The sequence below is a fragment of the Schistocerca serialis genome, chromosome 3 (genome assembly GCF_023864345.2).
Source record: "Schistocerca serialis cubense isolate TAMUIC-IGC-003099 chromosome 3, iqSchSeri2.2, whole genome shotgun sequence".
Lineage (NCBI taxonomy): Eukaryota > Metazoa > Arthropoda > Insecta > Orthoptera > Acrididae > Schistocerca > Schistocerca serialis.
This window is the reverse complement of record NC_064640.1, coordinates 415,115,871-415,140,280: the sequence shown is the minus strand read 5'-3', so window position 1 is coordinate 415,140,280 and position 24,410 is coordinate 415,115,871. Positions and strand designations below refer to the sequence as shown.

Sequence of the window (24,410 nt, the reverse complement as noted above, 5' to 3'; positions counted from 1 at the left end):
CTCTTTGCCGCCAATCAACGTCTCTTGCGCCTTGTGTATCTGTGGCCGCATGCCCAGCGGTTCGGTCCGCGGGTTTAAAAGGACGGAGCAAGTGCTGGAGCGTCAGTCACCTCGGCTCACTCTGAAGATGGCTGGACGATATTCAGCCAAAATAGTAGAAGAAAAAGTTCAATTTATGCAGCTGCACGCCCGAAATTTTATGGAACAGCCTTTGCGCCGCGAAAATATGACGATGCACACAAAGCAGACGTTCTCCAGTTTAAGTGATACATCACAATAAAATCGTTAAAACGTCTTTTTCCTTCCCAAAATGGTGTTTATATATGAATGGGTCAGAAAGTTATAGTCATAAGCCACATTCAATTAGTTTTGAGATACAGCAACTTTAAAGTTTCATGAAGGTATAAAAATGTTGAAAACAGAACAGACACTTACTTCTTGCTTTTTTATTATACTTTAATACATTGCAAACCTTGTGTAAAATACATGTTCTTCTTTCTGTTATATAACATTTTATGTCATTTTATGTCATTTTAATTATGATGTGGTGGAAAATGGCTTATGACTGGGTCTCCCTGAAAATAATTTTGAACACAAAATACGTTTTAAGGGTTTTATTTTGAAAATTATATAACAACTACTAATTTTCAACAATTTTTGCACTTTTACATACACACATAAATAACAGATAAGTCAGTCTAATACTTTATTTTGCACTGTAAATGTGAAATCAATGAAGTTCTTCTACGTCATCATCGTTCACATTATTTCCAGCACATTATTTCGTCACAACGAAATTTTTTGGACTAGCGGATTTGACTACTTCTGCCTATTCATCTGGGGTGTATACTATTGGGCGTCCGTTTCACGCAGAAACTTCAATGCGACCAATATCACGATCGATCGCAAGGAAGTCTAGTATGACCTACCACGGGAAAATAATGCTGCACAGATTCAAAGCATTTAGTGGCAACGAAAGTCCTTTTCAGAGCAATAAGAGACCAATTCTTTGCCTGGCGCTCACAGTTATCTGTGATTATGTGGAGATTTTTGGCTAGAGTGTTAGTTTATTTCCAAAGTAAACAGCTCCCAGTTTCATCTGAATCCCTTCCTCCGTCCTTCTCACTCCACAGAAACCTGTATCCCTTGACCCACAATGGTGGATACCTTACTTATACATCCACATTTTTCTCTTGTAGAATGCTGGCCCAACTGTTAGTTTTGGCGTGGGAAACGTTCGTTGCATGTCCATTGCTATTACGTGGTTCTTTTTCACATTCTCTTTAGCCTTTCTTAGATGCAACTCATGTTGTTTTTTTCCTTTGTGTAATTTCTTCTGTACATAGTTCTGAGTTACTCGTTGCTGTTAGAAAGGCATCACATGTTGAACATGTGTCGCTTTTCGGCAGTTTGAAGCCTATGTTAAATTCGGACACAAAAAGTTCCCTCAATTTGCCTTATGAGGCAGTAGGGGCACCCTTTTCCTTGCAGTATTCGGAGTATTTGTCCCGAAATGAAGATGCAATTGTGGGATCACATCCAAAATATACTTTTTTGGGTTCTGCTGCCTGCTATAGTGACTGTTATATTTTGGTATAGCACTGAGGAAGTCTCTGACATCTTACACGACTTCGTTTTGAAATTTATGTGGATGATTTCCATGTTTGCCTGAAAGAAAAGAGCACATGAGTTGATGCATTACTTAATGTTATTATTACACTTTAACATTATTTTATTTGGTTAAAATGAATATCTTATAGTAAAACGTAGTATACAAACCTCTTCCATCTTCTTTTGGTACTGCGTGACCCAACTTCATTTGCTGTTGCAAATTCCTCACTCAAATTGTGTGGTTCAGTAAACCATGAACTCTGAGGAAAGCTTGCTTGCATATCATGGCTTCCAGTCCATTTACTATCACATTGTATGAAAATGTCACAGCTCTAGATGAAATTTGCTTTGTAGTCTTCTTTGGATACCTGTGAAAGAATGAAATGTGAAGCAGAACTAGGTAAAGTAAATTTGTGTCAGTTGATCCATTTGTGTTTATAAAAAGTAAAACGAACCTTCGCTTTTTTGGTACCATTTTCATAGAACACATTAGGTAAGTATTGTGGGGGTTAAAGTTTCCTATGTCCCAAAAAGAGTGGAAAATATTTTCTTCTTCTCCGTTTAGTTTCCTATAGCAGTTATTTCAACAACTACAGGGGACTTCCCAAAGATGCTGCCTCAACAGTCTCGTTGGTTTTAGAAGGCACGTACTGCTGACACACGTTACGTCGACGTTTGGTCTTAATGTTTTTCCACTGATCAATATTACGCTTTCTTTTTCTTGAAGAGCTTCGATTGTGTGGTGATACTTCATTTGCTCTACTTATTTCAAGCTGTAATACGAATAGAAAAATAGTCATAGAACTTCCGTGAGAGTCCGCAGCTCATGGTCGTGCGGTAGCGTTCTCGCTTCCGGCGCCCGGGTGCCCGGGTTCGATTCCCGGCGGGGTCAGAGATTTTCTCTACCTAATGATGACTAGGTGTTATGTGATGTCCTTAGGTTAGTTAGGTTTAAGTAGTTCTAAGTTCTAGGGGACTGATGACCATTGCTGTTAAGTCCCATAGTGCTCAGAGCCATTTGAACCACTTCCGTGAGATATAATCACAAGCCACACAAATCATTAGATGTCACTGAAGTGGCACCAATAATAAAAATATTGTTACAAGTTTGTAGCCGTGAAAACTATATTATTATTACAATCATTGGTCCTTAAAATTAGGCTCTGAAGGTGTCTCATTAACGCAAAAGGCGACGATCGACTGTGAGAGCAATGTTACGAGAAACAAAAGTCACAAGCCACTGAACAATGATCACCAGTAAAAAGTATTTTGTATACTTACCGAAACATGTTCTGAGCAAGTACTGATGCTTGTTGGGCACCAAGACTCATCACCACCACTGTCAAAAGGATCAGAATCCTCATTTACACTACTGTCACTGCCATATGCACCTAGAATGTGCGAAGCACCTCCAGATGAACGTGAGCATTCCACCTCCAGATGTAGGTGAGCACTGAGCCATTTTGATGTGGCTTGTGACTCTGTATCTTCTGAAAGTGACACCATGTGACAGAGTATAGAACTACACTGCATCATCACCTCATACGTGTTGGAGAAAGACGGAACTTCTTCAGTCCAAGATGAGGAGGGCATCGTTAAGAATGTCATAGCGTGAATATCTCAGTTTCGACAAAAGTGTGACTTATGACTACATATCTCCGACCCCTTCATATATAAAGTGTGTGTGTTCGTGTGTGTGTATGTGTGTGTGTGTGTGTGTGTGTGTGTGTGTGTAAATATTGAAGCAGTTTCTTTTGTCTTAACCTCCACTATGACTAGTTCAAAAGCAATATTAGGCATCGATTATATTTTTCTAGTGATATATTTCTTTGTTTTCCCTAAATTGCTACTGAAAACCTACCAAAAACAACAGGTGATCCCATTTCATTCTATAAACCACCAATAACCTAACTAAAGTGTAAATGACAACACCTTTTTTGTATATTTAGATACTACTGTAACACTAGCCAAGTAACACAGAAAAAAATTGATTCAGCTAGAGGGTGTATTGTACCTTATAGCAAGAGTAAGCGTTATTAACTACATTCTTGCAGTAATTCAAATTACCAGCTTGTTTGCGTACTTGTCTGGTGTCTGATCTTACATGTACTGTACTTTCTGCAGTTATAATCCCAATCAGGTTACTTTTATGACTTTGATCATTTATGCATAACCTGTAATGTCAACTTTCTGTTATTTGTAGCTACGTGTATTTAGACATGGAGGTGGTTCACAGTCGCGTTTTAGACACCAGTTTCATGAAAAAGTGTATGTATGTGGAAAATAACATTGTGATACTTGACATAAACATTGCACTTCGTACTTTTGCAGTCATTTTAGACTTCAAAAGAACCCAGTGACACTTGACAAGCATCATACATGTGGAAAGTAATTAGTTTTACACTCTGCTGTGTCTTGTACAACGTTACATTAATCGAGTTATGACCATTTACAAGTGCAGCCATCTGTTGGCGATGACAAGCAACAGAAATATAAAGCAACACTTGATTTTATTTTGCATTTTGACGTTTTATGGAATAGTATCGACAAGTTCACTTTAAGCTGTATGTTAGGTCAGTAATAATGCCCGTGTGTGTTTTGCAGTGTGGCTCGTTTGTCATATTATGCCGAGCTAAGAGAGTCAATGCACAGGATTTTAGCAAAACAAGACTTGTTGGAACAAGCAAAACGCTCAGTCACTGAGTTTGGTCTTCCTATTGCCTACCTGCCTTGTGACACTTGACAAGCATCATAGAACAGTTTAGATGTGGAAAATAATTAATTTGAGTCTCCATTCTAACTCTGCAAGCACACAAGTGGTGCTTTAAATAATTTTTTGAATAAATGCTTTTGGATATAGTGAAAAAATTCATATAATGTGGATACTTCTGAGCATGACGAAAAATATTGCAGGTTACAAACTTCACATAACTTTTGTATAAATACTTTCAAATGTGTGTAATCCTGATATATTCGAGCATAGTCAAAGTGACTGCATTGTGACTGGTTGTTTCAAAATCCTAAAATAATCCTTTTGTATTGATATGAGGTGTGATTGGAAAGTTTTAAGAATGGGCTTGTAATTGTACAATGGTGGTACTTAATGCTACTGCGATACATCTCCTTCAAAATATTTCCCTTCTGACTGAACACATCGATTCCAACGGTGTTTCCACTTTTGGAAACATTATTGGAATTTTTTTTCCTGAGGTGTGTTAAGGACGCTCTCCATATTTCCCTGGATGTCTTCAATCGAGTCAAATCGCTTCCCTTTGAACGAAAATTTCAGTTTAGGAAACAGGTAGAAGTACACAGGGGCCAAATCAGGGGAATATGGCGTTTGTGGAAGCACATGAATTTTGAATTTGTTCAAAAATTGAACGATGGAGAAGGCACGATGAGCCTGAACATTGTCCTGGTGTAGCACCCAACCCCTGTCTTTCCACAATGCAGACCTTTTCTTCCGCACCTCTTCGCGCAAATGCTCAACCACACATTTTTAGCATTCCTGTTTAATTGTCTGTCACTCAGGGGTAAATTCATGATGCACAATACCGGTAAAATTAAAAAAAAAAAATCACCAATATTGTCTTCACCTTCGACCGACTTTGCTGTGCTTTTTTCGGTCGTGGTGAACTTGGGTTTCAGGATCATACCCATATACCCACGATTAGCCACCTGTAATTACCCTATTAAACAAATCTGGGTGACTTTTAGTACGATTAATCAGTTCTTTGCACACTTCAAGATATTGTCTCTGGTCACTTGACAACACTTTTGGAATGGATTTTGCGAACACTCGACGCATGTTCAGATCTTCAGTTAAAATTGCCTGAACTGCATAGAAACTTAAATTAAGTTCATCAGCCATCTCCTTAATTGTAAGTCTACGATCAGAGTGCACTAAGTCAAGAACGTTCACAACATTTTCATTCCTTTTTGAGGTGAAAGGACGTCCAGACAGTGGTTTATCTTCAAATGATGCGCGGCCATTTTTAAATCTGTTGAACCAGACAAAAACATTTGGATTGGCTCATACAGTTATCTCCAAAAGTGTTATTAATAGTCCGTAAGACACAGACGCTGATTTCCTGGTTTTAAAACAAAATTTCACACAAACCCGTTGCTCCGTTTTTACGTCCATTTTCGCGTAGAGAGAATCAGGCAACAAGCCGTAACAGACCCGCACTCAACCAGCTGCCACAACGAACTGAATAAAGGAAATGCAGTTTCCTGTCAGAGGTCATTCAAGGACAAGGCAATGACTCACTCCCCACCCTCCATGTACCTGCCCGCCAAAACAGTAAACAGTAGCGAATCCATTCTTGAAACTTTCCAATCACACCTCATATTTTAGATAGCGATCTTGCAATGTAAGCGAAGGTGGTTAGTTCGGCGTCCTTGAAAAGTACTTGAAACTAGGTAATCAAAGGTAGAGCCATCCACATTTCTTACCTATATTACATGGTGCAAAAAACTCAGAGCATTCAGATAATTTTGAGCTGGGTCAAGATAGTTGTACTGTGATTGGCTTTCCTTTTAATGGACACTAAAATACTAAGTTGTGATTGGCTGTCTCATTTTAATAGTACACTGTGGTTCACTGCAGAGGGGAAAGGAGGGACATGATTAGGTAAGGCATTCAGGGTCGAGGTCTAGATCGAAATTCAAAAGTCCTTGCCTTGTCCCTGCTGGTAGGCAACTCAAAGATCAAAGGTCACTTTGTATCCACAATCATAATTACATGCCTACTGCTACTAAGTTTCTGTGAATGTAGTTAAACAATATTAAGGCAAGAAGCACAATATATCGTAAATTGTTGATTGTCAAGCAAACGGGTGTAGTGAAACTGAGAATACTATTATTTCTTGACAGTTATCTTCATTATTCATCGAAATTTAGACCTCCGTAACACTATATATCTCAGTTATCGTAATTGATTATCAATACAAATTTTAAAAAAATTTTGGTATTGTCATCCACACCTATACATACCACATTCTGTTACCAGAGTTTTCCTCTCAGTTTTGTGACTATTAGTCATTTATCTATGCACTAACTAGAGATCACTGCTTCTAATAATCTGAAAATTGCAGCTGATATCCAACAACCCTAGTCATGGGGCTTCTCACGGATTTTTGTGCAAACGAAACCAACTTTAGCCAAATGTGGTTTCATATAAAATGAAAATATATGTTTAAGCAACTAAAAGTTCTTTACAATAATGGCAATGAAAGCACAAATAAAATGCATCTTAACATTTCACTGTTGATGTAGGTGACTTTCTTCCCTCATTTTTCGAACATGGTGGTTTTCAATTTTTTCACTCCAGTGCTAATGATGAGTAAGTCTAAAAACTAGTGTCATATCATCTCACGTTTGTTTTATTGAGGCTTCAGTATCAAATCATGCAGGGGAAAAACGTTTACTGCTTTCAAAATGTTTCATTTTCAAGGCGAGAGTGAAATATTCCTTCGTACCTTATCTGGGGGAGCAATGTAACCAGTACTGATAATGAATTCACGAAGTTGACACCATGATAATGAAGGACAATATAATTAATATTTAATACATTCTACACTTACTTCTATGTGGAAAATATACAAAGTTCTTTATCAATAAATTCGGAACATTTATACACGAATACACGGTCTTAAACAGGAGATTATTCACACCTGGGTAAACATCCTTACCTGCAGCCTACAATGTAATGACTTGATCTAGAAAAATATGGCAACCAAATTTTGGTATTTTTAAACCAACTTTACCTGCGAAACGGAATGTTACTTCTCTTCAAATGTTTTTAGATGTAAACTGTTTTTGCACACAACTTCACCACTATAATAGAAAAACCTCGACTGAAAACACTTCAGTAAGAAACATGTCATGTGCTGTCTACCTAATATCTGGTCTAAGGTTAATATAAAAGTTCCGACTTCTGACGTTAAGCATGTATAAGAATTTTAAACAAAAAATGTTCGCAACACTTTAGAAATAAAATTAATCTAAAATATTACTTTTCACCTATGGCTGTGACCGAAAGCTGTCACCTGAAGTGGTCTGACTGAAAATAGGCCGAAAACTGGTTCGTGAATAAAAAGGAGCCTGCTGCAAAATATTAAGAAAAGTGTTACTTTTTATAGTTACATTAAGCAGACAGAGAATTTTGTTGATGCTGTGAAGATACGTTTTTGAGACCCTTAGTCCATAGTTTCCTCATGAGCATCAGTTACAAGATGGAACTGAAGAAGTCGACAACTGTCTGCCGTTAGCTACTGCGTCAGTTGCCGTATCAGCTTTCTGTGCAAAGCACGCACGTTCTGCGAAGAACGGAGCGGTGTTTATCTACATCAGAGCGTCATGTAAGCGAGACGTGTCATAGCTTTGCGGTTGCATGGTCTTTGAACGTGTCCCTGCTCACGCAGACAGATAGGCACCCGCATACTTTTGCGCGGTACAATGAGAAAATCTTTCGCGACGTATTCGTTGAGTTAAATGACTCGGTGCACTTCTCTCTGTAATCCCCTTTGAAAATCCGAGCTTTCGACGTGATCCACCATTGTCTTCGCCAGGAAAGCATTTGACTGTTGACGGAATCACACAGATTGAATGACCCACTGCGAATAGAAGTTACATTGGCACCAACGATGAAACACCACTCGCAGTGTCCTTCTTTCCATGTCGATGCACAGACTGTTTCAAAAACATTAATCTGATTTTATCAGACTTCACTTTCTGGTTGAAGGATCTTGGGGTGAACTCTAGCATACATATAGGACTACAAAACAAAACAAAATCACATTTTCCAATGGTATGCTTTTTACAAGCATGCACATGCAACTTCGGGGTACGGTTTTTATAATTACGTTAGGATCAAATCTTTCATTTACCTTGCACAAATGTTAAATGTGCCATTCCCCAAACGCACGAAAAACATCTATATGATAGTCAAACTCGTCTCATTCGTTTACGTGTGATGTCTTGAGCAACTGCACACAAAGCTATTGGAAGCGGATGCACATAGATTCAGTCATTCACAAGCGCCCATCTAAAGAAAAAAAAATTATGAAATCTGGCGACCTTATAGACCAGTGGTGCTACGCAAGATCTATACAACTCTTACAGATGATTCATTGTTGTCAAGCTCATTGTTTCAGATGTTATTGTTGTGGTTTGAATATGTACCATGGGGACTCTCATGCTTCTCTTAGCAATAAAATGCTTCGCTGAGCTGGGAGGTAATAGATTAATTGTGTATTGTTCTTCTGAATATTTGAATGAAGTAAAGTGACATCAGAGACTATGTTCATTATCCGCCAAAGTTCACTTAATTTATGCCATTCGTAAAATTTTTAATATGTAGCATTATTAATCTGTAATTTTTTACACCTAAAATGATTTATAATAGTGAAGAACTACTTCATAATGTACTAATTAATGGAGAATGCATAAAAAGTAGTAAAACGGTCTAGGCTAACTATTTTAGAACCAAAAAACCACAAAGTTTCATTATAGGTGCCTGCAGCTAAGAAGTTGATAAAGTTAGATAGCACATTGTTTGCTCTTTTATGAGGCCAAAGTGACTTTTTAAATCATACTATAAACTTATGGCTTATCCAGAAAGTATCACAAGTGAAATAGATGACTCACCCTATTTGTGGCATTCGAGGAGGCGATATCACTCGGTGACCATAGAGACTGGGTGCTTGGAATTCCCTCACTCCCTATCCAACTGGAGCAACATGGGACTCCGACTGAAATGGAGTGAAACTTCACCTCCTTAAAAAATGCTCCACAACCAGCAATATACTCTAATTTAAATTACAGGGCACATGTCGTTTTGAGGTCCATAGTTGTGACTTTGTGGTGAGTAGGTGAGTGTAGTACACAATGAAACTTAAATTACGCTTTTGATGGTTTTGCACAAATTATGTCTCACACAACAAATGTGGTGTTACAGAAGAATGCTGAAGGTTAGATGGGTAGATCACATAACTAATGAGGAGGTATTGAATGGAATTGGGGAGACGAGAAATTTGTGGCACAACTTGACTAGAAGAAGGGATCGGTTGGTAGGACATGTTCTGAGGCATTAAGGGATCACCAATTTAGTATTGGAGGGCAGCGCGGAGGGTAAAAATCGTAGAGGGAGACCAAGAGATGAATACACTAAACAGAATCAGAAGGATGTAGGTTGCAGTGGGTACTGGGAGATGAAGAAGCTTGCACAGGATAGAGTAGCATGGAGAGCTGCATCAAACCAGTCTCTGGGCTGAAGACCACAACAACAAACAACACAACAAAGTATTTGTATTTATGTAAAGGAACAGTTCTTCACCAAATTTTGGAATAAAACAATAATAATTTTGTAACTAATTAAAAAGTCAACTTTAAATAACAATTTGAAAGAAACATTGCAAATATTTCATATGTATCATGTGCTGTACACAGTGAAATAGCTAACATTTTTTACGTTTATTAATACTTCAATAGCTTAGATCAAACAGAAAATACATATATATATGAAATTTCAAATCAAAACACCTTCAGCCGCCTAAATTTGCAGTTTTTTATGTGTGCTACCAGTTTCACCGTTGCATTAGGCCATCTTCGGGCACCCTTCGCCGACGTCTAGGAAGAATCCAAACTCTTGTACAACTGAGGTAGGGGCCAGCATACAGTCGTTGGTATCCGTAGACTTCTTCACAACACAGCGGTCCCTTCGATCATCACTTGCAGACTTGCCAATGTCCCCGCGACAAATAACGTGTTAACAGAAAATATAAGAGGCGATCAGAAAGTTTCCATTTGAGCGCTTTGCTGCAGCGTATATGCAAAGTAGCTCCACTTCTATGCTGGTTCACAGGGTGTTTGGAAACTCCCCTTACAAACTTCTAGGTCTTGTAGAGGGGAGTAAGTGGATAACATTCTGAATGGGAACCTACGTCCAGAAACGTATCGTTTATGTTCTACGACAGTTTCAGTTCAAATATATAATGCGAGGGGCATTTGAAAAGTCCTTGCAAAGTCCGAGAGATGGCACGACCGGCACGTATCGAGGTCATATTTAGTTAGTAGCATCTTTTTAAAGAACGCACACCAAGTTCCAACCATATTGGTCAATTTCTTTGTGTTTGACATTCGTGTGAATCAAGGAAGACGAGTGATTGTCAAAAAATGGACGAAAAAGAATTTCGTGTGGTGATTAAACATTACGTTATGAAAGGCAAAACGCCTCAGGAGACTAAAGAGAAGCTTGATAAACATCACGGTGACTCTGCACCTTCGATTAAAACAGTTTATAAGTGGTTTCAAAATTTTCGGAGTGGCTATATGGGCACAAGTGATGCTGAACGTTCTGGACGCCTTATGGAGGTTACGACTCCAGAAATCATTGATAAAATCCATGACATGGCGATGGATGACAGAAGAGTTAAGGTGTGTGAGATTGCTAGTGCTGTGGGCATCTCGAATGAACGGGTACATAATATTTTACATAAAAAGTTGGATATGAGAAAGCGATCCGCAAGACGGGTTCCGCGATTGCTCACGCTTGACCAAAAACGGAATCGTATGAAATGTTGCAAGGATTGTTTGCAGCTGTTCAGGAAGAACCTGCAGGACTTTAAGCGTCGTTTCGTCACTATGGATGAAACATGAATACATTACTACACTCCTGAGACCAAACAACAATGGATTACCAAGGGAGAATCTGCACCAAAAAAGGCGAAGACCATTCCTTCGGCCGGAAATGTTATGGTGACTGTCTTTTGGGATTCGCAAGGGATAATCCTCATCGAGTATATGGAAAAGGATAGAACTATTACAGGTGCATATTATTCATCGTTACTGGACCGTTTGAAAGTCGAGCTGCAAGAAAACCGGCGGCGATTCGACCGCAAAAAAGTTCTTTTCCATGACGACAATGCACCATCACACACCTCAGCAGTTATGGTTGCAAAATTAATAGAAATAGGACTACAACTCGTTTCACATCCCCCCTATTCTCCAGACTTGGCTCCCTTGGTTCCCCTGTGAGTTCGGGGGTAAGAATAGGCCCACGGTATTCCCGCCTGTCGTAAGAGGCGACTAAAGGAGTCTCAACTGTTTCGGCCTTTTATGTGATGGTCCCCATTAGGGTTTGACCTCTATTCTTCGAAATTCAACAGAAGTACAAGCCTTTTGGGGAAGGGCACCTTACGTGGTGCATCATCACTCCTCTGTGCCCTAAGACCTTGGCACTCTTCATCGTCTTGGCGTCGTAACTGCACCCTCCATCCCTCATTTTGGGCATACACATCTGATAGGTTGCGTAAGTTACACCCTTAGTGCATCACCATCTGCACCCACGATAACTATGGACTTCCAATAGCACCCAAACTCCAGCACGGTAGCCAGCCCGTTGTGGTGGGATCGTCATGAACCCTCTAGGTTGTAGCCCCCTGACAACACAGGGATCGTACTACCGATGCCTGAGCTGACACCTCCCCACGTAAGCCAAGGAGTAAATGCCCGTCTCTCTGGGGCATCGGGACTCCCGGAAACGGCCATCCTGCCAGGTGGCCTTTGCTGCGGCTGGGTGGCGCCCGTGGGGAGAGCCCCTGGTCGGAGTGGGTGGCATCGCGGCGGATGCCCCCCAATAAATCGGGTGAAGTGTCAGTGCGGTGGTCGCACGACCGCCAACGTCTCTAAGCGCGGTAAGGTAGAATTTAACGCTGAGACATATCGCCCCAAATCGTTCCCTTACCTAGCCACGCCTTGGGAGAGACGTAGGGCAGCGGACAGACAGGAACCATATTCACCGCAATACCTTGTGTGCAGCAGAACCGATGGGGAACCGTTTTTGTCGTTTTTGGGGACTAAGCCTCTCTTCTTTGTGAACAATCTTGAAGATAAGTTTGGGGAAGTGGCGTCTCTTTCCAAAATGAGGAGCGGGGCCATCCTGATACAAGCGGCTTCGTCTGCACAGTTACGGGCATTACTCGCCTGTGAGAAGCTCGGTGACATCCCCGCTAACGTCACTCCCCATAAGTCCTTAAATTTGGTCCAGGGGATTATCTTTCATAAAGATCTTCTGCAACAGTCTGATGACGAGCTACGGAAGAACCTGGCACGACGAGGTGTACACTTTGTCCGTCGTGTCTTTAGGGGGCTCAAAGATAATAGGATCGCTACCGGTGCCTTCATCCTGGCCTTTGAGGGCGACTGCTTGCCTGAGAAGGACAAGGTCATGATCTACCGGCGCAATGTCAAGCCCTATGTCCCGCCCCCTATGCGATGCTTCCAGTGCTGGAAATTCGGACACATGTCCTCCAGATGCACTGCCAGCCCCACGTGTCGAGAATGTGGACGACCTTCGCATCGCAATGCTCCATGTGCTCCGCCTCCCACCTGCATTAACTGTGGGGAGCATCATTCTCCCTGCTCGCCAGACTGTGCAGTCTACCAACGAGAGCGGAATATACAAGAAATTAAGACCCTGGACCGTTTAACTTACCAAGAGGAAAAGAAGAAGCTAGAACGACTCAACCCCACACCTATGTTGAGGAGTTATGCTACTGTAACACTGCCGCCACCAGTTCCTGCAAAGACTCCCTTCTCAGTTGGCCCACAGAGCAATCAAGTTACGCCTGCCCCACCGCTGGTAAGGGCCACTCTCTCTTCCACTACTCCCCAAACACCCAGTTTGGGAGCAGTGCGCCATGAACAACCGGGGATGTCAGTCCCCACCTCTCAGCCGGAGAAGCGACAGCCTTCTCCAGCTACTCAGCTGGTGAAGCGAAAGCCCTCTCCGGCTACTCAGCTGGAGAAGCAACAGCCTCCTCCGGCCTCACTCGTTCGAAAGGGGTCCCTTGGTGGAGTCCCTTCCAAGGACTTCCCCAGTGTCTCACAAGACACTAGCCAGTGGCCGAAGAAGCCACCAGCTGCTGGTCGAAGGGCTTCACGCTCTTCCTGACAATACGTCCGGAAAGCCTTCCCAGCTTGCGAGCCGTCCTCCCAAAGACAAGAGGAAGCTCTCTAAGAAGAATAAGGACCCAGTGGTTCCCGTGCCACCGCTTCCTGTCATCTCAGCCTCTGAGGATGAGGTCGAGATCTTTGCGTCCCCTGATGACCTGGATCTAGCCATCTCCTCAGAAACGATGGAAGCTGCGACGTCAGTCACTCAGTCGGTGACAGCATGTGACTCTGCGGAGTAATTTGCCTTTCCAGTGCCTTCATGCCCCTACAGGACACGCTTTGTACAATCCTCCAGTGGAATTGTGGCGGTTATTTTAGCCATATACCTGAGCTACGTCAGCTTCTAAGCATGACACCTGCTTTATGAATTGCCCTCCAAGAAGCCTGGTTCCCCTTCGTGGATACAGGGGTTATTACTGTAACCGTAGCACTTACAATAGTGTGTCAGGTGGAGCCTGTGTGTATGTCCTCCCCTCTGTATATAGTGCTCCTGTGCCCCTTCAAACATCATTGGAAGCTGTGGCTGTCCGCGTAAGGACTACCCAGGACATAACCATCTGCAGTGTCTATTTCCCTCCAGGTGGTACAGTCCCCCTGACCGAATTGGCTGCACTTGTCACACAACTCCCCACGCCTTTTCTTCTCCTGGGAGATTTTAATGCCCACAATCCCCTGTGGGGTGGAACGAAGATTACTGGCCGAGGCAGAGATGTCGAGAATCTCATCTCCCAACTCGACCTCTGCCTCTAAAACACTGGCGCCGCCACACATTTCAGTGTGGCGCATGGCACGTTCCCGGCTATAGATCTGTCGCTGTGCAGCCCAGAGCTTGTACCATCGGTCCACTGAAGAGTCCATGACGACTTTTGTGGTAGTGACCATTTTCCCATCTTCCTTTCACTACCCCAGTGTCGCTCCCCCGAACGCTTGCCCAGATGGGTATTTAGCAAGGCAAACTGGGAGTGATCTCCTCTGCTGCCACTGTTGAATCTCTCCCCCACGGTACCATCGATGTGGCGGTTGAGACACTGACTGCAGCGATTGTTTCCGCTGCGGAACGTACCATTTCTCGATCGTTAGGGTGCCCCCGGCGAAAGTCAGTGCCCTGGTGGTCGCCGGAGGTCGCTGAAGCCATTAAAGAACGTCGGCGGGCTCTTCAGCGACATAAGCGGCACCCGTCTTTGGAGAACCTAATTTTATTCAAACGTCTCCGTGCTCAGGTCCGGAGGCTCATCAAACGGCGGAAACAGGAGTGCTGGGAGAGGTACGTTTCTACCATTGGTTCCCGTACTTCACCCTCCCAGGTGTGGATGAAGATTCGGCGCATCTTTGGATTGCAGCACTCTACAGGCGTCCCAGGGCTTTCCATCAACGGGGCGCTATGCACCGATGCCGATGCAATTGCCGAGCATTTCGCTCAGCACTATGTTCAGGCCTCTGCGTCGGGGAATTACCCACCCGCGTTTCGGGCCTTAAAACGCCAGGAGGAAGGCAAACGACTTTCTTTCGCTTCTCGCCACCCTGAGGCGTATAACGCCCCGTTTAGTTCGTGGGAACTCCAAAGCGCCCTGGCACGGTGCCCCGATACAGCCTCTGGGCCAGATGGCATCCACAATCAGATGCTCAAACACCTGTCCCCGTACTGTCTGCGATGTGTTCTTGCCATCTTCAACTGCATATGGGGAGATGGTGTCTTCCCGTCGCAGTGGCGAGAAAGTACCATCGTTCCGGTGCTGAAGCCTGGTAAGGACCCACTTAATGTGGATAGCTATCGGCCCATCAGCTTAACCAACGCTCTGTGCAAGCTGCTGGAAAGTTTGGTGAGTCGACGGCTGTGTTGGCTGCTCGAGTCTCGGGGTCTCCTGGCTTCATACCATAGCGGCTTGCGCCAGGGGCGTTCCACCACCTATACTTTGGTCTTCCTTGAGTCTGCAATCCGCACTGCTTCTTCCAGGTGCCAACACCTAGTCTCCATCTTTTTCGACCTCTCCAGAGCATATGACACGACTTGGCGGCACCATATTCTCGCCACGTTGCACGGGTGGGATCTCCGGGGCTCTCTCCCCATTTTTATACAGAATTTTTTATCTGTTCGGACATTCCGCGTTTTACTTGGCACATCCCATAGTTCACTTCATGTCCAGGAAAACGGCGTACCACAGGGCTCTGTATTGAGCGTGCCACTTTTCCTTGTGGCCATTAATGGCCTTGCAGCAGCAGTAGGGTCGTCTGTCTCACCCACGTTATATGCTGACGATTTCTGCATCTCTTTCAGCTCCTCCACCATTAGTGTTGCAGAACGTAGGTTGCAAGGCGCAGGCGTGGGCCCTCGCCCATGTGTTTCACTTTTCTCTTGCGAAGACTTGTGTTCTGCACTTTCGTCGGCGTCGAACTGTCCATCCCCACCCTGAGCTCTATCTTCAGGATGCCATGCTCAGGGTTGTTGACACTTACCGTTTTCTGGGATTGCTCTTCGATGCCCGGCTTACATGGCTTCCACATATTCTTCAGCTCAAGCGTCAGTGCTGGCAGCATCTGAATGCCCTCCGCTGCCTCAGCAACACAACTTGGGGTGCAGATCGTAATACGCTGCTGCGGCTCTACAAAGCCCTCGTGCTGTCACGACTCGATTATGGGGGTGTGGCGTATGGCTCAGCGTCGCCCTCAGCGTTACAATTGCTGGACTCCGTTCACCACTGTGGGGTTCGATAGGCGACAGGAGCATTCCGCACCAGCCCTGTTAATAGCCTACTTGCTGAGGCTGGGGTTCCTCCACTTCGTGTCTGCGTCAACAACTCAGCTAACTATGCTGCAAACGTCCGTTGTTCGCCCCGTCACCCTAAAAAATGGTTCAAATGGCTCTGAGCACTATGGGACTTAACTGCTGTGGTCATCAGTCCCCTAGAACTTAGAACTACTTAAACCTAACTAACCTAAGGACATCACACACATCCATGCCCGAGGCAGGATTCGAACCTGCGACCGTAGCGGACACGCGGTTCCAAACTGAAGCGCTTAGAACCGCACGGCCACACCGGCCGGCCCCGTCACTCTAACTACCGTCTCCTTTTCGCTAATGCGGCAGTCCGTATCTCACACCGGCGACCGCAATCGGGCCATACAATTGGGATCCGTGTTTGGCCACTCCTTAGTGAACTCGAGTCTTTGCCTCTTCCATCTGCTTTCCAGGTCCACCCACATACACCACTTTGGTGTATTCGTCGGCCGCAGCTTCGGCTGGAACTTTCAAGATGGTAAAAAGATTCAGTTCCTCCTGCAGTCTTGCACCGCCAATTTCTTGCTCTCCTAGGCGCATACCGTGACTCGGAGGTTATCTATACCGATGGGTCAATGGTTGATGGCCATGTGGGGTACGCTTATGCTCATGCGGACTATGTAGACCAGCGCTCCTTGCCGGAAGGCTGCAGTGTTTACACCGCAGAGCTAACAGCCATTTTCGTGCCCTTTAGCGTATTCGTACCAGCACTGGAGAGTCCTTCGTCATTTGCAGTGACTCTTTCAGTAGTCTGCAGGCTCTTAACCAGTGCTACCCACGCCATCCCATTGTTGTTGCCATCCAGGAGTCCGTTCACGGTCTTGAACAGCGTGGACGTTCGGTGGTGTTCATATGGACCCCAGGACACGTTGGGATAGCGGGAAACGAACTCGCCGACAAGTTAGCCAAAGAGGCTACCCGCAAACTGACGCTGAAGATCGGCCTCCCGGCAACTGATCTCCGATCGGTGTTGCACCGTCGGGTCTTTGGGATGTGGGGAGATGAATGGCGCACTCTGTTTGCACCCATCAAGCTGCGGTAAGTAAAGGAGACCATGACTGTGTGGGGTTCCTTCATGCGGGCCTCTCGCAGGGATTCTGTTGTTCTCTGTAGGCTCTGCATTGGTCACTCTTGGCTGACGCTTGGTCATCTGCTGCGTCGAGAGGACCCCCCTAATTGTCGCTGTGGTGCAAACATGACGGTAGCCCATATGTTGTTGGAATGTCCTCTTTTAACCGCCCTCAGGTGAACTTTTAATCTCCTAGGTGATCTATCATCTCTTTTAGGTGACAATGTCTCTATGGCAGATCGGGTTTTAAGTTTTATTCGCGCAAGCGGCTTTTATAGATCCATCTAATTTTATTGCGTCGCCCTCTTTTGTGGTGTGTATTTTACTTAGTTTTGTGTTGTAATTCGACTCCACCCTAATCTTTTAGGCTGGAGGTTTTAACGTGTTGCAGAGTGGCTGGCTCATCCTTTTATTTTCGTAATCAGCCAGCCACGGTTCTCTGCTGTACAGTTTTAATTCTTTTTGCCTCTCTTCTATATGTTGTTTTTGTCGCTGTGTTCCATTTTCCATGTTGCCTTACCGTTGACCTTGGGGCTTTTATTCCCCCCGGAATTTTTTTTAGTACTCACCCTGTCTGGTGGATGGTTTAAACATGCTCTGTGTGCTTATGCAACAAGGAACCGATGACCTTAGTAGTTTGGTCCCTTTAATCTTTAAACCACTCCCTTGGACTACTATTTGTTCCCTAATTTGCAGAAATGGCTGGCGGGACAAAGATTTTATTCTAACGAGAAGGTGATTGCAGCAACTAATAGTTATTTTGCAGACTTGGACAATTCCTATTATTCGGAAGGGATCAACAAATTAGAACAGCGTTGGATGAAGCGTATAAGTCTAAGAGGAGACTATGTTGAAAAATAAAAAAGGTTTACCCCAAACATGTAAGTAGTTTTTATTTTTGCACGGACTTTTCAAACGCCCCTCTTACATCCACGTCTGCTTCCACTCAAGCTAACTGGTCCTGCAAATTTGATCTCTCTAGAAAACGTATTAGACCCGTGTCTGGAAACTGTTCCAGTGAATGTCCCTCAGGGAATGTGGTTTCAGCCTGATGGTGCACCTCCTCACTACCCACGTGCTCTTCGGAGACATCTCGACCGACGATATGATGAAAGACGGATAGGCCGAGATGGTTCAACTCTGTGGCTCCCACGATCGCCGGATTTAGCTCCTATGGACTGCTCCTTGTTGGGTCGTATGCGAAGTTCAATTTAGGAGACTCCTGTAGAGACCTTGGAAGATCTGCTGACACGTGTTCTGGCCGCTGCACGAGAAACTGAAGAGACATCAGGTGGAACAGATAGTGGGTACAGCAGATGCTTCGTAGGTACAATCTCTGTAACAACGTTCGTGGTCGCCACATCGATCTGCTGCTGTAATGCATCAGTGCTGTCTTGTATGTACAATATGATGGGCTCTTTTTTGTTTTTGGAATAACGTAAACACGTAATACGAGGGTTATTCGGAATGTAAGGAACGATCAGTCGCGAACTCGAAATCACAGTGGTAGTTCGATGAAGTTTCACACAGGTGTGTTGGGCAGTGTCTCTGGTATGCCTGTCGATCGCGTTACGTCGTTCTTTTTAGTTCTGAGCTCACAGGGAGCACATAAAAATACCTAGAACAATAGTGTCTCCCGCCAAGTACGAGATCCTGGTGAGAAATTTCGCCTGAAGCTATGCAGACAACATTACATAACTGTCGTGCGCTTTCTTCTTCAAGACAATTCTCAGGCATATTCTGCACAATTTAGCCCGTCATTGTCTCCCTCTGAGTTTCATCTCTGCTCACATGACCTTCTGGCTATGAAGACAACATTTTGGCACAGACAACGGGCTGTAGTCCAGCGTAGAGAATTGGCGGAAAGCACTGGAGGCTGCCTTCTAAAACGAGGGTATTGGAAAGTTGGTACAACGCTACGACAAACGTCCAAGTCATATCGGCGACTATGGAGATAAGTAGCTGGAAGTTGTAGCTAACTGTTGCAAATTAAACAGTTTTGATTTTCACTGTGGTTTCCATTTCGCGACCTATCGTTCCTTACTTTCCGAATAGCCCTTGTATTTAAGGATTAATACAAACAAATGTGCTTAAGTGATTAATGGATGTTCGTTATGTTTACTTTCCAAATGTTACCTAACAATTCTATTGCGTCACGCCGAATTCAATTCCTCAAGCAGAAGTGAATGAGTGAAATATCTTAATTGAAACCATCGTAGAACGGAAATTGTACATTCCCGGACAGGAGTCCCTATTCAAAATACTATGTACTCGCAACCCTCTACAAGTCCTAGAAGTTTGTAATAGGAATTTCTGAACACCCTATATAAGAACCAATATGTGGGAAAGGGATGGGTGTGGAATTCGTGCCTTCCGCCTTGAGGGCGGTAAATGCGGAGACGTGAATTATGGTGAAGTTATGACCAAATGCGTCCAAACAGGACTAACGTGCTCTTACTCTTTTCTAGGCTGCCATATACATTCTTCATACTCCGATGGATGTCTACCGGTGTTTGACATCCATCGGAGTATGAAGAATGTATTTGAGGCAGTATGTCCGTCGGAAACCATCGTTGTGGAAAGGTGCGCGAAAAGGATGCTGCTGCTTCATAACGCACGTCCCCATATCGCAAATGTCGTGACGAAGAAGCTACGCCAACTCAAGTGGGAGCCATTCGAGCACCTGCCCTATAGACCTCCTCTTTCCATTTGCGACCTACATCTACATCCATACTCCGCAAGGCACCTGACGGTGTGTGGCGGAGGGTTCTTTGAGTACCTCTATCGGTTCTCCCTTCTGTTCCAGTCTCGTATTCTTCGTGGAAAAGATTGTCGGTATGCCTCTGTGTGGGCTCTAATCTCTCTGATTTTATCCTCATGGTCTCTTCGCGAGATACGGTATACGTAGGAGGGAGCAATATACTGCTTGACTCCTCGGTGAAGGTATGTTCTCGAAACTTCAACAAAAGCCCGTGCCGATCTACTGAGCGTCTCTCCTGCAGAGTCTTCCACTGGAGTTTATCTGTCATCTTCGCAACGCTTACTAGATCCCGTAACGAAGCGCGCTGCTCTCCGTCGGATCTTCTCTATCTCTTCCATCAACTCTATCTGGTACGGATCCCACACTGGTGAGCAATATTCAAGCAGTGGACGAACAAGCGTACTGTAATCTGCTTCATTAGTTTTCGGAATGCATTTCCTTAGAATTCTTGCAGTGAATCTCAGTCTGGCATCTGATTTACCGACGATCAACTTTATACGATCATTACATTTTAAATCACTCCTAATGCCTACTCCCAGATAATTTATGGAATTAACTGCTTCCAGTTGCTGACCTGCTATATTGTAGCTAAATGATAAGGGATCTTTCTTTCTATGTATTAGCATCACATTACACTTGTCTACATTGAGATTCAACTGCCATTCCCGGCACCATGCATCAATTCGCTGCAGATCCTCCTGCAATTCAGTACAATTTTCCATTGTTACAACCTCTCGATGTACCACAGCATCATCCGCAAAAAGCCTCAGTGAAATTCCGATGTCATCCACAAGGTCATTTATGTATATTTTGAATAGCAACGGTCCTACGACACTCCCCTGCGGCACACCTGAAATCACTCTTACTTCGGAAGACTTCTCTCCAGTGAGAATGACATGCTGCGTTCTGCTATCTAGGAACTCTTCAATTCAATCACACAATTGGTCTGATAGTCCATATGCTCTTACTTTGTTCATTAAACGACTGTGGGGACCTGTATCGAACGCCTTGCGGAAGTCAAGAAACACGGCATCTACCTGTGAACCCGTGTCTATGGCCCGCTGAGTCTCGTGGACGAATAGCGCGATTATCACACCTTTGGTCCCTTAAAAAACACATAGATTTGTAGAAGATTCCTGTCGGACAGGATCGTGCAGCAGGACTTTCGGACTTCTTCAGACAGCAGGGCACGGTGCTTTATCAACCGGGTATCTTCAACTTGGTGCGTCCGAGCAATGATTGCCTCGATGCTCTCGGCCATTTTGGCTGAGTGGCACACCGATTCTGGAGTGTACTGCCTTCGAGCGGAAACTTTTTGATCGCCCCTTATATACTACAACAGGCAATTTTTTCTCCCTCGCTCTATTTGCGAGTGGAACAGGAAGTAACGAAAATTCAAAGTACTCTCCACCATGCACAGCACAATGGTTTCCAGGGCAGGCACGAATATGTAGAAACCGCATCACTATGCCGATAGCACAGACGCCGGAGATTGGAAAGGGCGCTAGTGAGATAGCATCTCTCGGCGAGCTTCAGCGAGCTGGCGCCTGGCGCGGCGACAGGGAGAAGGGCCGTACGGAGAAGCAGCCGAGGCAAGGACAGCGATCCTCAAATGCCAGGGCCGCGAAAAAGACTAACTGTAACGCCAACAACGACCGGCGGTTATCCTTTAGACTAGCAGTTGGCTCCGGTTTTTTTGCAGAATTTCTGGTCCGGTGGCTGTTTGTTATGACGATGTGTTGTGACGTTTCCATGATAAACGATACGTTACTTTCTGAACACTTTTAGTAGACGTTATTGCACGGAATCAAGTCGCCTTCAGCGCAAATGAGTGAGCCACTTAACAGTCGCGCGCAGTAGGAGTTAGGTAACAGACGGCACACTTGGGAACGAACGTTGAGAGAAGTAAGCAATGGTCGTAACGTGTGGAGTCGCCTCAGCCTCCGAACAGTTAACGACATGCATAAATATTATCATATTTAGCACTTTCAGACTCACTGGCTACAATTTCGTACGATATCCTTTAATGTGTCTTACCCGCAACAGAAATATTTCTCCGCAATGGAAACCTCATGTGCACGTTTGTGAATGTTCAATCTTTTTCATCATGCACAAGAGCTGCCAGCTTTTGGGTATCACCATGAAACTATCAACAAGTAAATGTAACAGCGCCCAGCAGCTTGTGACCGCCAGAATACGCGTAAGTGGTTGCTTAGTTATAGTCCATTGTGCAACTGAATATTATTGTTGTTTTTTGCATGAACATAAATGATGGTTTTTTTTGTCCGCCCCCGGTAGCTGAGTGGTTAGCCGGCACGGTAGCTCAGCGTGTTCGGTCAGAGAGCTGGTTGGCCTCTGTAATAACAAAACTGAGTGAAACGATCAACAAACGAACTTGACCGGATGTTGTGTGACGTCCGCAACGAACAAACACAACGATCAACAACGAGTAAAAGGGAGAGAGGAAAAAAAAAAGAAAAAAAGTGGTCAGCACGACAGAATGTTAATCCTAAGGGCCCGGGTTCGATTCCTGGCTAGGTCGGGGATTTTTCTCCGCTCAAGGACTGGGTGTTGTGTTGTCCTAATCATCATCATTTCATCCCCATCGACGCGCAAGTCACCGAAGTGGCGTCAAATCGAAAGACTTGCACCTGGCGAACTGTCTACCCGACGGGAGGCCCTAGTCAAAAAAAATGTTCAAATGTGTGTGAAATCTTATGGGACTTAACTGCTAAGGTCATCAGTCCCTAAGCTTACACACTACTTAACCTAAATTATCCTAAGGACAAACACACACACACCCATGCCCGAGAGAGGACTCGAACCTCCGCCGGGAACAGCCGCACAGTCCATAACTGCAGCGCCTGAGACCGCTCGGCTAATCCCACGCGGCAGGCCCTAGTCACACAACATTTATTTTTATCGTTTTATTTATTACAAAGTGAATATTTCAAAATTAGTTATTTTGGTCCATAAAAGGAAACCAAATGTAAAAGGTATAATTTTTAAATGGTTTCATATTTGTTTACAAATATTGCGTCTAAAATCATTAAAAAATCTCCTGAGAGCATTACAGAAAAAACAAAAAATTTCTTTCGTACACAAAAAAATTCAGGTCTTAAAGGGTTAAAAACGTTAACAATTTTGAAACACAAAACTCAGGAAAAGTCTCAGTATTCATACAAAGACGCTGCAGTGATTTACAAATCCATAATAAATACAATTTAGTAGTAATAAGTGGTAATCGTGTTGTGAATCCGATCACACACGATAGTTTACGAAGATGTACGAAGTTCAGCTCAGAGTTATAACGATATCAGTCTTAAACACAGCCTAGACGGTGAATGATACTGCACAATAATATTTTTTGAATATAGCTGAAGTTGTCCCTAGACTGCTGAATAATATTGTAAGTAATATTATGCAGTAATAGTGTGCTTCGGTATGTTGGACGATAAAGACGCTGTTGCTGGGATAATTACTGTACTTTGTCGCAAGCAAAAAAAAGGTGGATGGAAAACCGGTTCTAGATGCGTCAAACGTCACTCACGAAAACTTGTTGAGAAAATTGAGGTTGAACAAAAAAATATTATCGTAACTTTTTATGTGTTGATGGTTCAACATTTGATAAATTACTAAAAATGTTCAAATGTGTGTGAAATCTTATGGGACTTAACTGCTACGGTCATCAGTCCCTAATCTTACACGCTACTTAACCTAAATTATCCTAAGGGCAAACATACACACCCATGTCCGAGGGAGGTCTCGAACCTCCGCCGGGACCAGCTTCACAGTCCATGACTGCAGCGCCCTAGACCGCTCGGCTAATCGCGCGCGGCGATAAATTACTAGAAATGTTTGTTCCCATACATAAGTGGCACCATACAATCGCAATTGTCCCATCCTCGTTGGAATCTGGAGTACGGAGTTTTTAATTCGTTAGAAAATTCTTGTAAACTTCCAGAACTAATTTCCCATGATTCCGATAAATCTCTCGTTTAGCCAAACGTAGAGCTAAGTGGCTAATCACAGTGAGACAATGCTATTATGGCTTTAGCAATTGTTGTGTAATCGCTTATTTGTTCTTTTTAAGTATCAAAGTACCGTATTTTAAGAAATATCGAATGGATAACCATCAATTCTCTGTGATATAATAAATTTTTCATGTCACCTATAAATGTAGTTCTTGCGGCATGACACGTCTCAAAACGGACCAGCTCGTATATGTCAAACAT

The 24,410-nt window shown here is 43.8% G+C and overlaps 1 long non-coding RNA gene across 1 annotated transcript in view; it reads right to left on the bottom strand.

Annotated features, from left to right (window-relative positions):
* Positions 1-1,556: 1,556 nt before the first annotated feature.
* The window catches only part of LOC126470289 (uncharacterized), a 76,325-nt gene continuing 53,471 nt past the window's right edge, over positions 1,557-24,410 (bottom strand). The window contains exons 2-4 of the long non-coding RNA XR_007586162.1: positions 9,262-9,365; positions 1,780-1,979; positions 1,557-1,668 (exon numbers count right to left, since the gene is read on the bottom strand). This is a non-coding gene — a long non-coding RNA (uncharacterized LOC126470289). The remainder of the gene's footprint in view (positions 1,669-1,779; positions 1,980-9,261; positions 9,366-24,410) is intronic.